Consider the following 12,755-nt stretch of genomic DNA (forward strand, 5'->3'; position numbering starts at 1 on the left):
TGATTTGTCAAAAAATTGGTTAAACGGAGAAATGAATACACAGACAGAACTGCCCCTTCCGAATACCAGTACTTGATTTGTCAGTCTACTTATCGTTTTTGGATTGTTCTAATGAAGTTATATACAATACTCAGACCTTGTTCACAAAAAAAAAACTAGTTTACTAGAATTATTCCTTCTTTACCTTCAGTGTCGCTTTCCCTTTTCTGCAAGAGCCTGTGTTTAACTAGAGATCCATGATGAATATCGTTACTAGGTTAATGTTATCGAGAAACATCACCCGTTGAGATACTGAGTTATATCCAGGAAGAACAGTTTAAAAGGAATGATGACAAGTTATATAGAAATTAAGGTCTCAACAACAAATGACTATTATATTGATATACATGTATAAAAAAAATAATCAGTTTCGAAATTTTAGTGAGGCAATTGCCTCACTTGCCTCAATGGTAGCTACGGCCTTGGGCGTAGAGGACGTAAGACTCGGCCTCCCGTTTGATCGCCAAATAAATAATAAATATTTTTTCCCGGTATATATATATAGATTTTTTTATATAAAAACGTCCCAACATTTTTTTTATTTAATTGTCTTAAAAATTGGTCCGAGTTGTCTTAAAATGATATTGACAAAATTTCATTGTTTTATGATGAGTCTATAAAAAAAATTAAGTCACCGGCAAATCTGCAAATGGAGCCACTGATTCACATAAATTTGCCAATGAATATTGACTGAACGCTAACGAATTGGGGGCGGGGTGTCGTATCTACAAACTGATTCACCTTTGTGACACATGCAACCGAGTGGCGGATCCAGCCCCCCTTTTTTCGGACGATCAATGTATTTAAATGGGGACATATAGTTGGACCCCCCTTTATCCTAGTTTGGGACCCCTTTTAAAAATGGCTGGATCTGTCCCTGCATGCATGTAATTCAGTACAAAGAGTCACAATTTCCTTCGTCAACTTTGTGACACATATAATTTCAGAAACTTTTAAGTCAATTGACAATGTTTTTTTTTGTGGAATAGTACATTATTTTGTACAAGTTCAACTTGTATGCGAACACTGTCACAGGCATGTGCACTTAAATTTTCTTGGTGGCTTTAATTCAATAAATAACAACTAGCCTGTTTCCTTTGGAAATGCAGAAAGTTTCACTTCCGCATACAAAAGTCTTAGGAAGCTATACCATTTGATTTTTATGGGGTGGGGGGTTTTTATGCTGGCTTCGGGGGAGGGCTAGGATGAAATTTGAAAAAAATAGGCAGGACAGGAGTTTTTAGTAAAAAAAAAGTCAGGATGTGACACTTGCTAAAAAAAAAGTCAGGACGACAATTTAGGCAAAAAAAGTCAGGATAAACTAAAAAAAAAAGAAGGCATGACCGATTAGAGTGAAAAATAAAAAGGCAGGACAGAGATTACAGCTAAAAAAAATGCAGGACAAAATTTTTCATCCTACCCCCTTCCCCCCCCCCCCCCCCATAAAATTCAAATGGTGGCTCCCTTAACACTTTCTGAAACGTCAAATCCTCTGTTTACTAAGAAATTATCTTCCTGTAAAGACTTCGATAATTTTCAGTTATTTTCTTGTTACTTGATCGTCCACCCTCGCGTACACCCAACCATTAGACAGTATATTTATATATAATTAACTGCGGAGGGTCACCGACTGATATTAATAAACAAAACATACATGTAATAACATCAGATACACATACAACACAAACAGACAGAAAGACAGACAGACAGCACATATATGTATTAATACATAGATAGCACATGCAGAATAAAAGTAAAGCAAGTTATATATTAAAACAAATGTCAAATATCAGCACATAGTAGCACATAGCATGTATATCGGAGTAGCACATAGTATTTATATCGGAGTAGCACATAGTATTTATATCGGAGTAGCACATAGTATTTATATAGGAGTAGCACATAGTATTTATATCGGAGTAGCACATGCAGAATAAAACACTATAATCACAAACAAAAGACTGCATGCAGCAATAGCAAACGTAATGCATAAGCAAAAGAAATAAATTGCTAAATAAATAAAGTAAAAATAACTGCAAAAAGATAAAACATAGAAAAACAAAAAAAAACAAACAGCAGGCTTCGAGATCAAGTTATGGGGCAGCAAGTAAGTACATTATTTACAAGAACTGCATGTACATTTTTCTGAAAAACACCAGGTGGAGATAAAAATTTTGAACTGACCAAAAGTTGATAAGCTCCTTGAGGCAAGGAGTTCCAGAGTTTTGCTGCCTTATAACTAAAGCTTTTCTTACCATCATTGTTTTTTGGCCGTGATATATCTGCTATGCTTTGTACCTGAAGTTATATGAATTTTCTTTAATATTTACTAAATTATGTAGGAATTCTGGACTTGATTTATTAATAATTTTATATGTCTCTAATGCCATGGTTCTCAATCTTCTGATTTTTAGTGCTGGTAGCTTACATAATTAGACTGTGCAAGAAGTGTATCGTAAGAATTTGTGTAGTCGTCATAAATAAATCTGAGTGCTCTTTCTTGAATTTTTTCTATTTTCTTTGTGTTTTGTTCACTGCAGAAGTGCCATGTAAGAGGACAGTAGCTGAGGTTTGACATGATAAATGAGTGGTATATTGTGAGTTAAGAGATTCTGGTGAGATGAGTGCCAATTCTTTTTAGAACGTTTAGTTGTCGTGCAGCTTTTTTCCAAATATTTGAAATGTGAGTGTTGAAATCCAGTTTAAAGTCTATTGTTACACCGAAAAGTTTCACTTCGTCGTCACATTTTATATTGAATCCATTTAGGTTTAAAACAATATTTTGAGTGTGTGTTTTTTCACCTATGGAAATTGCTAGGAATTTTTCTGGGTTTGCCTGCATTTTGTTGAAAGAGAACCATGATATTAGGGAATTACTATCTTCCTCTAAGGGTTGAATAACTGATTCAAAAGTAGTACCTGTTTTTGAGAGGGTGTCACCAACAGCATAGTTATATAAAATCACAGTGTTTGACAGAAAGAAAAATATCATTTATGAATACATTAAATAATACAGGGCCTAGTATAGATCCCTGAGGAACACCTTTCTTGCATTTGACTGATACTCTGGCCTATTTTTACACACTGTTTTCTTGCATGCAGTCAGATAGCTTTTGAGTAATTCCAGAGCAGATGGACTAAGGCCTTATTATTCCAATTTAAAAAGAAGTAAATCATGTTATTACATGTATACGGGAATTTCTCGCTACATTGATGACCTGTTGGTGACCTTCTGCTGTTGTTTTTTTCTATGGTCGGGTTGTTGTCTCTTTGACACATTCCCCATTTCCATTCTCAATTTTATTTGTTTATTAATATCAGTCGGTTTAAAGAGCTCTTAAGAGCTCATGTTCATTGTTATTGTGTATATATGCAACCCGACTTTAAATAAAGATTACTTTACTTTACTTTTACTTTTTACAGTGTGGATGGGGTATATAGAATATAGAATAATTGGGAGAGCAACATTGTGTCCGGGGATACAGAGGAACGTATGTATGGTACAGTGGCGGATCCAGGGGAGGGGGGTTCCGGCGGTTGGAACCCCCCCTTTTTATTTTGGCCGATCAATGCATTTGAATGGGAGCATATAGTTAAAACCCCCTTTACTCTGGGTTGGGAACCCCCCTTTTTAAAGTGGCTGGATCCGCCACCATGGTTTAAACAAATCAGTACTGATCTGAACACAATCTTATATCTATATATAAAAATTAGATATTAAATAGTGAACAGAACTGGATTCAGTGCTATATTAAACTTAAAGAAACAGGGGATACAGACGGGCACAACTGGACACTGCTATTTCTATATAAAAATTACAAAAACAGGGGGCTACAGGCGGACACAAGTGGACACACTGTTATTTCTATATAAAACGTATAGAAACTTGTGGCTACAGGCAGACACAGCTGGACCCATTGCTATATATAAAACTTTAAAAAAAAACAGGGGGCTACAGGCGGACACAAGTGAACACAGTGCAATTTCTATATAAAAACTGAATTCAGAACTTATGACTGTTACATACAGGGGGCTTCAGGCGGACACAATTAAGTGGACACAACGTTATTTATATATAAAACTTATAAAAACCGGTGGCTAAAGCTGGACACGCTGGACACAGCCGGACACAATGCTATTTCTATAAAAAAAAAACCACTAAAGAAACAGGGGGCTACAGGCGGACACAGCTGAAAAATCTAATTAAAATATAGATCTCTGATTTCGTTATACATCTAATTAAAATATAGATCTCTGATTTCGTTAACTAAATATCTTAACTTAACTTACATTTAAAAAAAATGTCAGGCGGTGACGAAATTCCGTTATATGCCGCTTCTAGGCTATCAACCCCACTTAAACTTGTTATATCGTAAATCCAAATTGATTTATCTTTACAGTAGTGTATAACACGTCTATATTTGTTGTCGGAATCATCCGTAGCTATCCTACCCAAGTATGTCAATCGTGATAATTTTGCCAACCCGGGCGCTGAAAATTTGGCAATAAACGTCTCAGTAAATGATTAATTATAAAAACTGTTTCAGAAAAAGCTGTTATTTTTTGTCTGAATAGAACTTATCCTCCAGCTAGTAAAATTGTATAAGATACCGTGAAAAAAACCTAACAAGTGTTATTAGGGAGCTACCATTTGATTTTTAGGGGGGGGGGTGTGGCTTTAATGAAATTTGAAAAAGGCAGGACAGGAGTTTTGGGTTAAAAAAAAGCAGGATGAGCAACTTGGTAAAAAAAAGACAGGACGACAATTCATGTAAAAAAAGTCAGGATAAATTAATAAAAAAAACCAGGACCGAATAGAGTGAAAAATAAAAAGGCAGGACAGAGATAAAAAGTAAACAAAAATGCAGAACAAAATTTTTCATCCTACACCCCCCCCCTCCCGCCCCCCTAAAAATCAAATGGTTGCTCCCTTAGGTGGCAGAAACCAGTTATTTTACAATAAATCTTTAAAATTTCATTGATTTATGATTTATTTTCTTGAAAATTCATTCAAGCTTATATACAAATAAGATGTATGGTTTCAAGGAACTAAGATTTGTGCGTGCTTATGTAAATATATAGAAAACCTTTAAATTTGGGTGTCTGTCCAGCATGGAGATTTTAAAATTTATAAATGCATTGCAAATAAGGCAAACAATGTGATGCTCTCAGTCTGATACCAATCTAATTCTCACCTGCAGAATCCTGATAAAAGCCGACAAGAATTTTAGGCAAAATTCAAGAGATAAAGGATATTCAGTGAATTAGAGCCTTATCCGAATCTATCCTTACCATCAAAATCTCAAGGATATTTTGTTTGCATAAAAATGATTTTTCCCCACTTTGATTGGATGCCGTCAAGTGAGGAGACCACCATTTTGACTTCTGATTGGACCCATATGTGAAGGATATCCCCAACCTGTGTATGCAACTTCTTACTTGTGTAGTACAATAGCCTAGAATTTACATTCATTTAGTTTTTCAGTCCACATGATGCAATTATATATGTACTCAATGCTTAACTATAACAAAATTTCTGCATGGGACACATGTTCTGGTACACCAAAACTGGTACCTGCCACCTTTAACCACTCATTGAAAACAATATATTTCCATTTTTTTAGTCTGATTGAGTTCTATAGTCATTTACCATTAAAAATACATGCATTTCATATGGTTACAGCACCAAAAAAATATTAAATAGACTTTGTAAGACCAAATTTATTACAGCAATATTTGCGTCTTCTGCCTTCAAACTACTTTGAATGCAAACAAATTAGAAAAAAAATGATTGTGTTCATTTTTAATAACTTTTATTGTGCGAGTTTTCTGGTACAGTGTATGAATTATCCAACAGTGTTTAAAACTAATTAAGTTTATTGTTTCATGCATGATATAAAACCACTTACAACTGATCTCAAGAAGTATTTTCCCATTGTTTGAGGTATTAAATAGTCTCAATTCTTGTCACTATCATTGTTCTGTTGAATGCAGTGATGAAAAAGGCTTAGTTATGAATAAACTAATATTTTTGGTACATATGTTTCACTTTGTAGATCCATGATGCACTTAACTAAATGTACATTTATTCACAATCAGTCTCATATCTCTTCTCCACATGAGCTACCTGTGTAGGCCGCATTATTTGATTCAGATGCATGAACTTTTTATAAATATTCGTGGGTCTTCAAGTTAACCAATTTTGATAACTTATCGACTTGTAGGAGTCGATATTTGCAACTTTTTGATTCTGGTCAATTGTTTCTTGCTTAACAATATTTGACTTATTAAAGTCGTATTTTGTCTTGCATTAAAGGGAGAAAAATCCTAAAACTTACAAATTTAGACCTCTTTGAGTCAAAAGCAGATTCAAACTTATTTATGTCTGAGCTCTGACTGTTATATATCTGTCTATGATATTGTCTGTCAATACTGCATGCTTTGCGGAAGGCCGCAAAATATTTTGTTTGGCCATGCCCGGATTTTGCCTACAGGACACACATCCGCAGTGTACCGGACACTTCTAAACACTACTAAAGACTTTATAAATAAAAAAAATCTATACTACTTACAGAACTAGGTTCAGGGAAAGTTGGGATTGTCATTTTAAAAATCCGCCCAGCACAAAGGGACGCTATATTAGTCGGTGATGTTAGCAAACTTTAACTTCTGTCTTACTTTTTGACATGTGTTTTTAAAAGGGAAGCTAATAAGGAAAGTTCCTGATTCAAAAAATTAAAGTGTTCGAAGTGTGTCATTGCGGCCAAAAATATGAATGAAATTTTTTTTGTGAACACTGGTTTGATCCATCTGTTGCAAAGAAACGTAATTATCGGGCTATGATGATAATAAGGAGATGACGTTGTTTTTTTTATAATATTGACTTTTAAATTTGAACTTTGGTGGATTGTTGTCTCATTGGCAATCATACCACATCTACTTATTTTCATATCGTCAACATAGAAATATGACTAATCTGACAGATAATCCCTTGCTTAGACAGGGTGTTCATACAGTCAACATAGAAATATGACTAATCTGACAGATAATCCCTTGCTTATACAGGGTGTTCATACAGTCAACATAGAAATATGACTAATCTGACAGATAATCCCTTGCTTAGACAGGGTGTTCATAGAGTCAACATAGAAATATGACTAATCTGACAGATAATCCCTTGCTTAGACAGGGTGTTCATACAGTCAACATAGAAATATGACTAATCTGACAGATAATCCCTTGCTTAGACAGGGTGTTCATACAGTCAACATAGAAATATGACTAATCTGACAGATAATCCCTTGCTTAGACAGGGTGTTCATACAGTCAACATAGAAACATGACTAATCTGACAGATAATCCCTTGCTAAGACAGGGTGTTCATACAGTCAACATAGAAACATGACTAATCTGACAGATAATCCCTTGCTTAGACAGGGTGTTCATACAGTCAACATAGAAACATGACTAATCTGACAGATAATCCCTTGCTAAGACATGGTGTTCATACAGTCAACATAGAAACATGACTAATCTGACAGATAATCCCTTGCTTAGACAGGGTGTTCATACAGTCAACATAGAAATATGACTAATCTGACAGATAATCCCTTGCTTAGACAGGGTGTTCATACAGTCAACATAGAAACATGACTAATCTGACAGATAATCCCTTGCTTAGACAGGGTGTTCATAGAGTCAACATAGAAATATGACTAATCTGACAGATAATCCCTTGCTTAGACAGGGTGTTCATACAGTCAACATAGAAACATGACTAATCTGACAGATAATCCCTTGCTTAGACAGGGTGTTCATACAGTCAACATAGAAACATGACTAATCTGACAGATAATCCCTTGCTTAGACAGGGTGTTCATACAGTCAACATAGAAATATGACTAATCTGACAGATAATCCCTTGCTTAGACAGGGTGTTCATACAGTCAACATAGAAATATGACTAATCTGACAGATAATCCCTTGCTTAGACAGGGTGTTCATACAGTCAACATAGAAATATGACTAATCTGACAGATAATCCCTTGCTTAGACAGGGTGTTCATACAGTCAACATAGAAATATGACTAATCTGACAGATAATCCCTTGCTTAGACAGGGTGTTCATACAGTCAACATAGAAATATGACTAATCTGACAGATAATCCCTTGCTTAGACAGGGTGTTCATACAGTCAACATAGAAATATGACTAATCTGACAGATAATCCCTTGCTTAGACAGGGTGTTCATACAGTCAACATAGAAACATGACTAATCTGACAGATAATCCCTTGCTAAGACAGGGTGTTCATACAGTCAACATAGAAACATGACTAATCTGACAGATAATCCCTTGCTTAGACAGGGTGTTCATACAGTCAACATAGAAACATGACTAATCTGACAGATAATCCCTTGCTAAGACAGGGTGTTCATACAGTCAACATAGAAACATGACTAATCTGACAGATAATCCCTTGCTTAGACAGGGTGTTCATACAGTCAACATAGAAATATGACTAATCTGACAGATAATCCCTTGCTTAGACAGGGTGTTCATACAGTCAACATAGAAACATGACTAATCTGACAGATAATCCCTTGCTTAGACAGGGTGTTCATAGAGTCAACATAGAAACATGACTAATCTGACAGATAATCCCTTGCTTAGACAGGGTGTTCATACAGTCAACATAGAAACATGACTAATCTGACAGATAATCCCTTGCTTAGACAGGGTGTTCATACAGTCAACATAGAAATATGACTAATCTGACAGATAATCCCTTGCTTAGACAGGGTGTTCATACAGTCAACATAGAAATATGACTAATCTGACAGATAATCCCTTGCTTAGACAGGTTGTTCATACAGTCAACATAGAAACATGACTAATCTGACAGATAATCCCTTGCTTAGACAGGGTGTTCAAACAGTCAACATAGAAACATGACTAATCTGACAGATAATCCCTTGCTTAGACAGGGTGTTCATACAGTCAACATAGAAATATGACTAATCTGACAGATAATCCCTTGTTTAGACAGGGTGTTCATAGAGTCAACATAGAAATATGACTAATCTGACAGATAATCCCTTGCTTAGACAGGGTGTTCATACAGTCAACATACAAACATGACTAATCTGACAGATAATCCCTTGCTTAGACAGGGTGTTCATACAGTCAACATAGAAATATGACTAATCTGACAGATAATCCCTTGTTTAGACAGGGTGTTCATACAGTCAACATAGAAATATGACTAATCTGACAGATAATCCCTTGCTTAGACAGGGTGTTCATACAGTCAACATAGAAATATGACTAATCTGACAGATAATCCCTTGCTTAGACAGGGTGTTCATACAGTCAACATAGAAATATGACTAATCTGACAGATAATCCCTTGCTTAGACAGGGTGTTCATACAGTCAACATAGAAATATGACTAATCTGACAGATAATCCCTTGCTTAGACAGGGTGTTCATACAGTCAACATAGAAATATGACTAATCTGACAGATAATCCCTTTCTTAGACAGGGTGTTCATACAGTCAACATAGAAATATGACTAATCTGACAGATAATCCCTTGCTTAGACAGGGTGTTCATACAGTCAACATAGAAATATGACTAATCTGACAGATACTCCCTTGCTTAGACAGGGTGTTCATACAGTCAACATAGAAATATGACTAATCTGACAGATACTCCCTTGCTTAGACAGGGTGTTCATACAGTCAACATAGAAACATGACTAATCTGACAGATAATCCCTTGCTTAGACAGGGTGTTCATACAGTCAACATAGAAATATGACTAATCTGACAGATAATCCCTTGCTTAGACAGGATGTTCATACAGTCTACATAGAACTATGACTAATCTGACAGATACTCCCTTGCTTAGACAGGGTGTTCATACAGCCAACATAGAAACATGACTAATCTGACAGATAATCCCTTGCTTAGACAGGGTGTTCATACAGTCAACATAGACATATGACTAATCTGACAGATAATCCCTTGCTTAGACAGGGTGTTCATACAGTCAACATAGAAATATGACTAATCTGACAGATAATCCCTTGCTTAGACAGGGTGTTCATACAGTCAACATAGAAATATGACTAATCTGACAGATAATCCCTTGCTTAGACAGGGTGTTCATACAGTCAACATAGAAATATGACTAATCTGACAGATAATCCCTTGCTTAGACAGGGTGTTCATACAGTCGACATAGAAATATGACTAATCTGACAGATAATCCCTTGCTTAGACAGGGTGTTCATACAGTCGACATAGAAACATGACTAATCTGACAGATAATCCCTTGCTTAGACAGGCTGTTCATACAGTCAACATAGAAACATGACTAATCTGACAGATAATCCCTTGCTTAGACAGGGTGTTCATACAGTCAACATAGAAACATGACTAATCTGACAGATAATCCCTTGCTTAGACAGGTTGTTCATACAGTCAACATAGAAACATGACTAATCTGACAGATAATCCCTTGCTTAGACAGGGTGTTCATACAGTCAACATAGAAATATGACTAATCTGACAGATAATCCCTTGCTTAGACAGGGTGTTCATACAGTCAACATAGAAATATGACTAATCTGACAGATAATCCCTTGCTTAGACAGGGTGTTCATAGAGTCAACATAGAAATATGACTAATCTGACAGATAATCCCTTGCTTAGACAGGGTGTTCATACAGTCAACATAGAAACATGACTAATCTGACAGATAATCCCTTGCTTAGACAGGGTGTTCATACAGTCAACATAGAAATATGACTAATCTGACAGATAATCCCTTGTTTAGACAGGGTGTTCATACAGTCAACATAGAAATATGACTAATCTGAGAGATAATCCCTTGCTTAGACAGGGTGTTCATACAGTCAACATAGAAATATGACTAATCTGAGAGATAATCCCTTGCTTAGACAGGGTGTTCATACAGTCAACATAGAAATATGACTAATCTGACAGATAATCCCTTGCTTAGACAGGGTGTTCATACAGTCATTATAGAAATATGACTAATCTGACAGATAATCCCTTGCTTAGACAGGGTGTTCATACAGTCAACATAGAAATATGACTAATCTGACAGATAATCCCTTGCTTAGACAGGGTGTTCATACAGCTGGAAGCATAAATACAAAGCCTCGTAGGGTAAAAAGGGGGAATTTTGCCTATACCAAGCGTACATCGTTCATTCCTTTTCTTATGGCAGTTCATATATCGAGCACCTCCTACTTTACATAACTTTCTTATGATACTTATCATCTATATGTTCTCATCCGTATTATGCTTGAAATATTTGCCAGTGAACGTTCAGCATGCACACATTAAATTGTTAGTATGTGCAATATATATATATAAAAGAACGTAATTTCTAGGCCTTTTGTCATAGTTGACTACGCGGTATACGGTCCGACCGTATTCGTATTTGAAAAAAGTACGCATACGGTCCGGACCGTACACGTACGGTCCAAATACTCATACGGTCTGGAACATATACATGTATCACACGTGCTATCTACAGGTACAATATACGGAAATGACACGGCTGGGTATTGTGAAGTTACTGAAGGAAGATTGATGTCAGATGCATATCCCCGGGCGAAGAATTTACTGGTTTGTCAAAACGGTTAGCTGTAATTTGTCATATTGTAAAGGTTTGAATCGCGCAAATCTCTTCTTTTTTTTATAATAATAATTACGCCAATAAATGGAACTTGACACATTCCCCATTTACATTCTCAATTCTATAAATTGTGTCATATTTACCTCGAAACGGTTAACCTATTTACACGTACATGTATTGTAACATTAGAATACTGATTTCAACTGTTAAATAACTTTAAAATTACTAAAAATATGATTATACAATTTGAAATTATGTATTTTAAGAAAGTCTGTATGCCATGTTTTTTGTGTCAATTCTATCATTCCACCAAGCACTTAGTGCACTATATTGTTCTTAGTGCAATAAGGAGGCCCGTTGCGGTATTTCTACTTGTACCTGTAAATACCGGAAAGGACCTCCTCAGTGCACTAAGAACAACCATTTGAAAACAAGTCTATAACATTTGCGCAATTAAATGATTGTTTTATTGGCGGAAATGAATGCTGCAGTTTTTACAATAAAGTGATGCAAAAAATGAATTGGCGTAATTAAGTTGTGGCGCAAATTAATTCTTTTTCAGCGAAACTGGATATCGGCCTTCAAAACACCGTGTGTACACAAACAAAACAGTATTCATCTTTTACGCAGTCTAGTCGGAGAATAAAAGTTTTTGCAATTTGCAATTTGTGTAGGATTTTAATTTTTTAATCAATGTCATGAACGATTAAGAAGATCGTTAGAAACCTTAGGTGGATCGAAAAATGAACGATAAGGGGGAAAGTTTGGTGCTTCGATAAAAAATTTCATAGATGCATGTCATATTTGTAAAATTTCAAGTCTTTCAATAACAACCATTTGTAGAACTGATAATTTCGATCCTTCAAATATGTGTAAAATAATAAAAAAAATTATTTATATTGTTTAGTCTCTTTTATACATTTGTATATACAATTGCAGTTTGTTTATAAATACTGATCATATAACTGTTTAATTTCAGATTAGTGATCAAACAGTAGTATGCTCAAGGCATTTTAAATCAACTGATTTTAAATGGTCTCCT

This window comes from Mytilus galloprovincialis, chromosome 11 (genome assembly GCF_965363235.1).
Source record: "Mytilus galloprovincialis chromosome 11, xbMytGall1.hap1.1, whole genome shotgun sequence".
Lineage (NCBI taxonomy): Eukaryota > Metazoa > Mollusca > Bivalvia > Mytilida > Mytilidae > Mytilus > Mytilus galloprovincialis.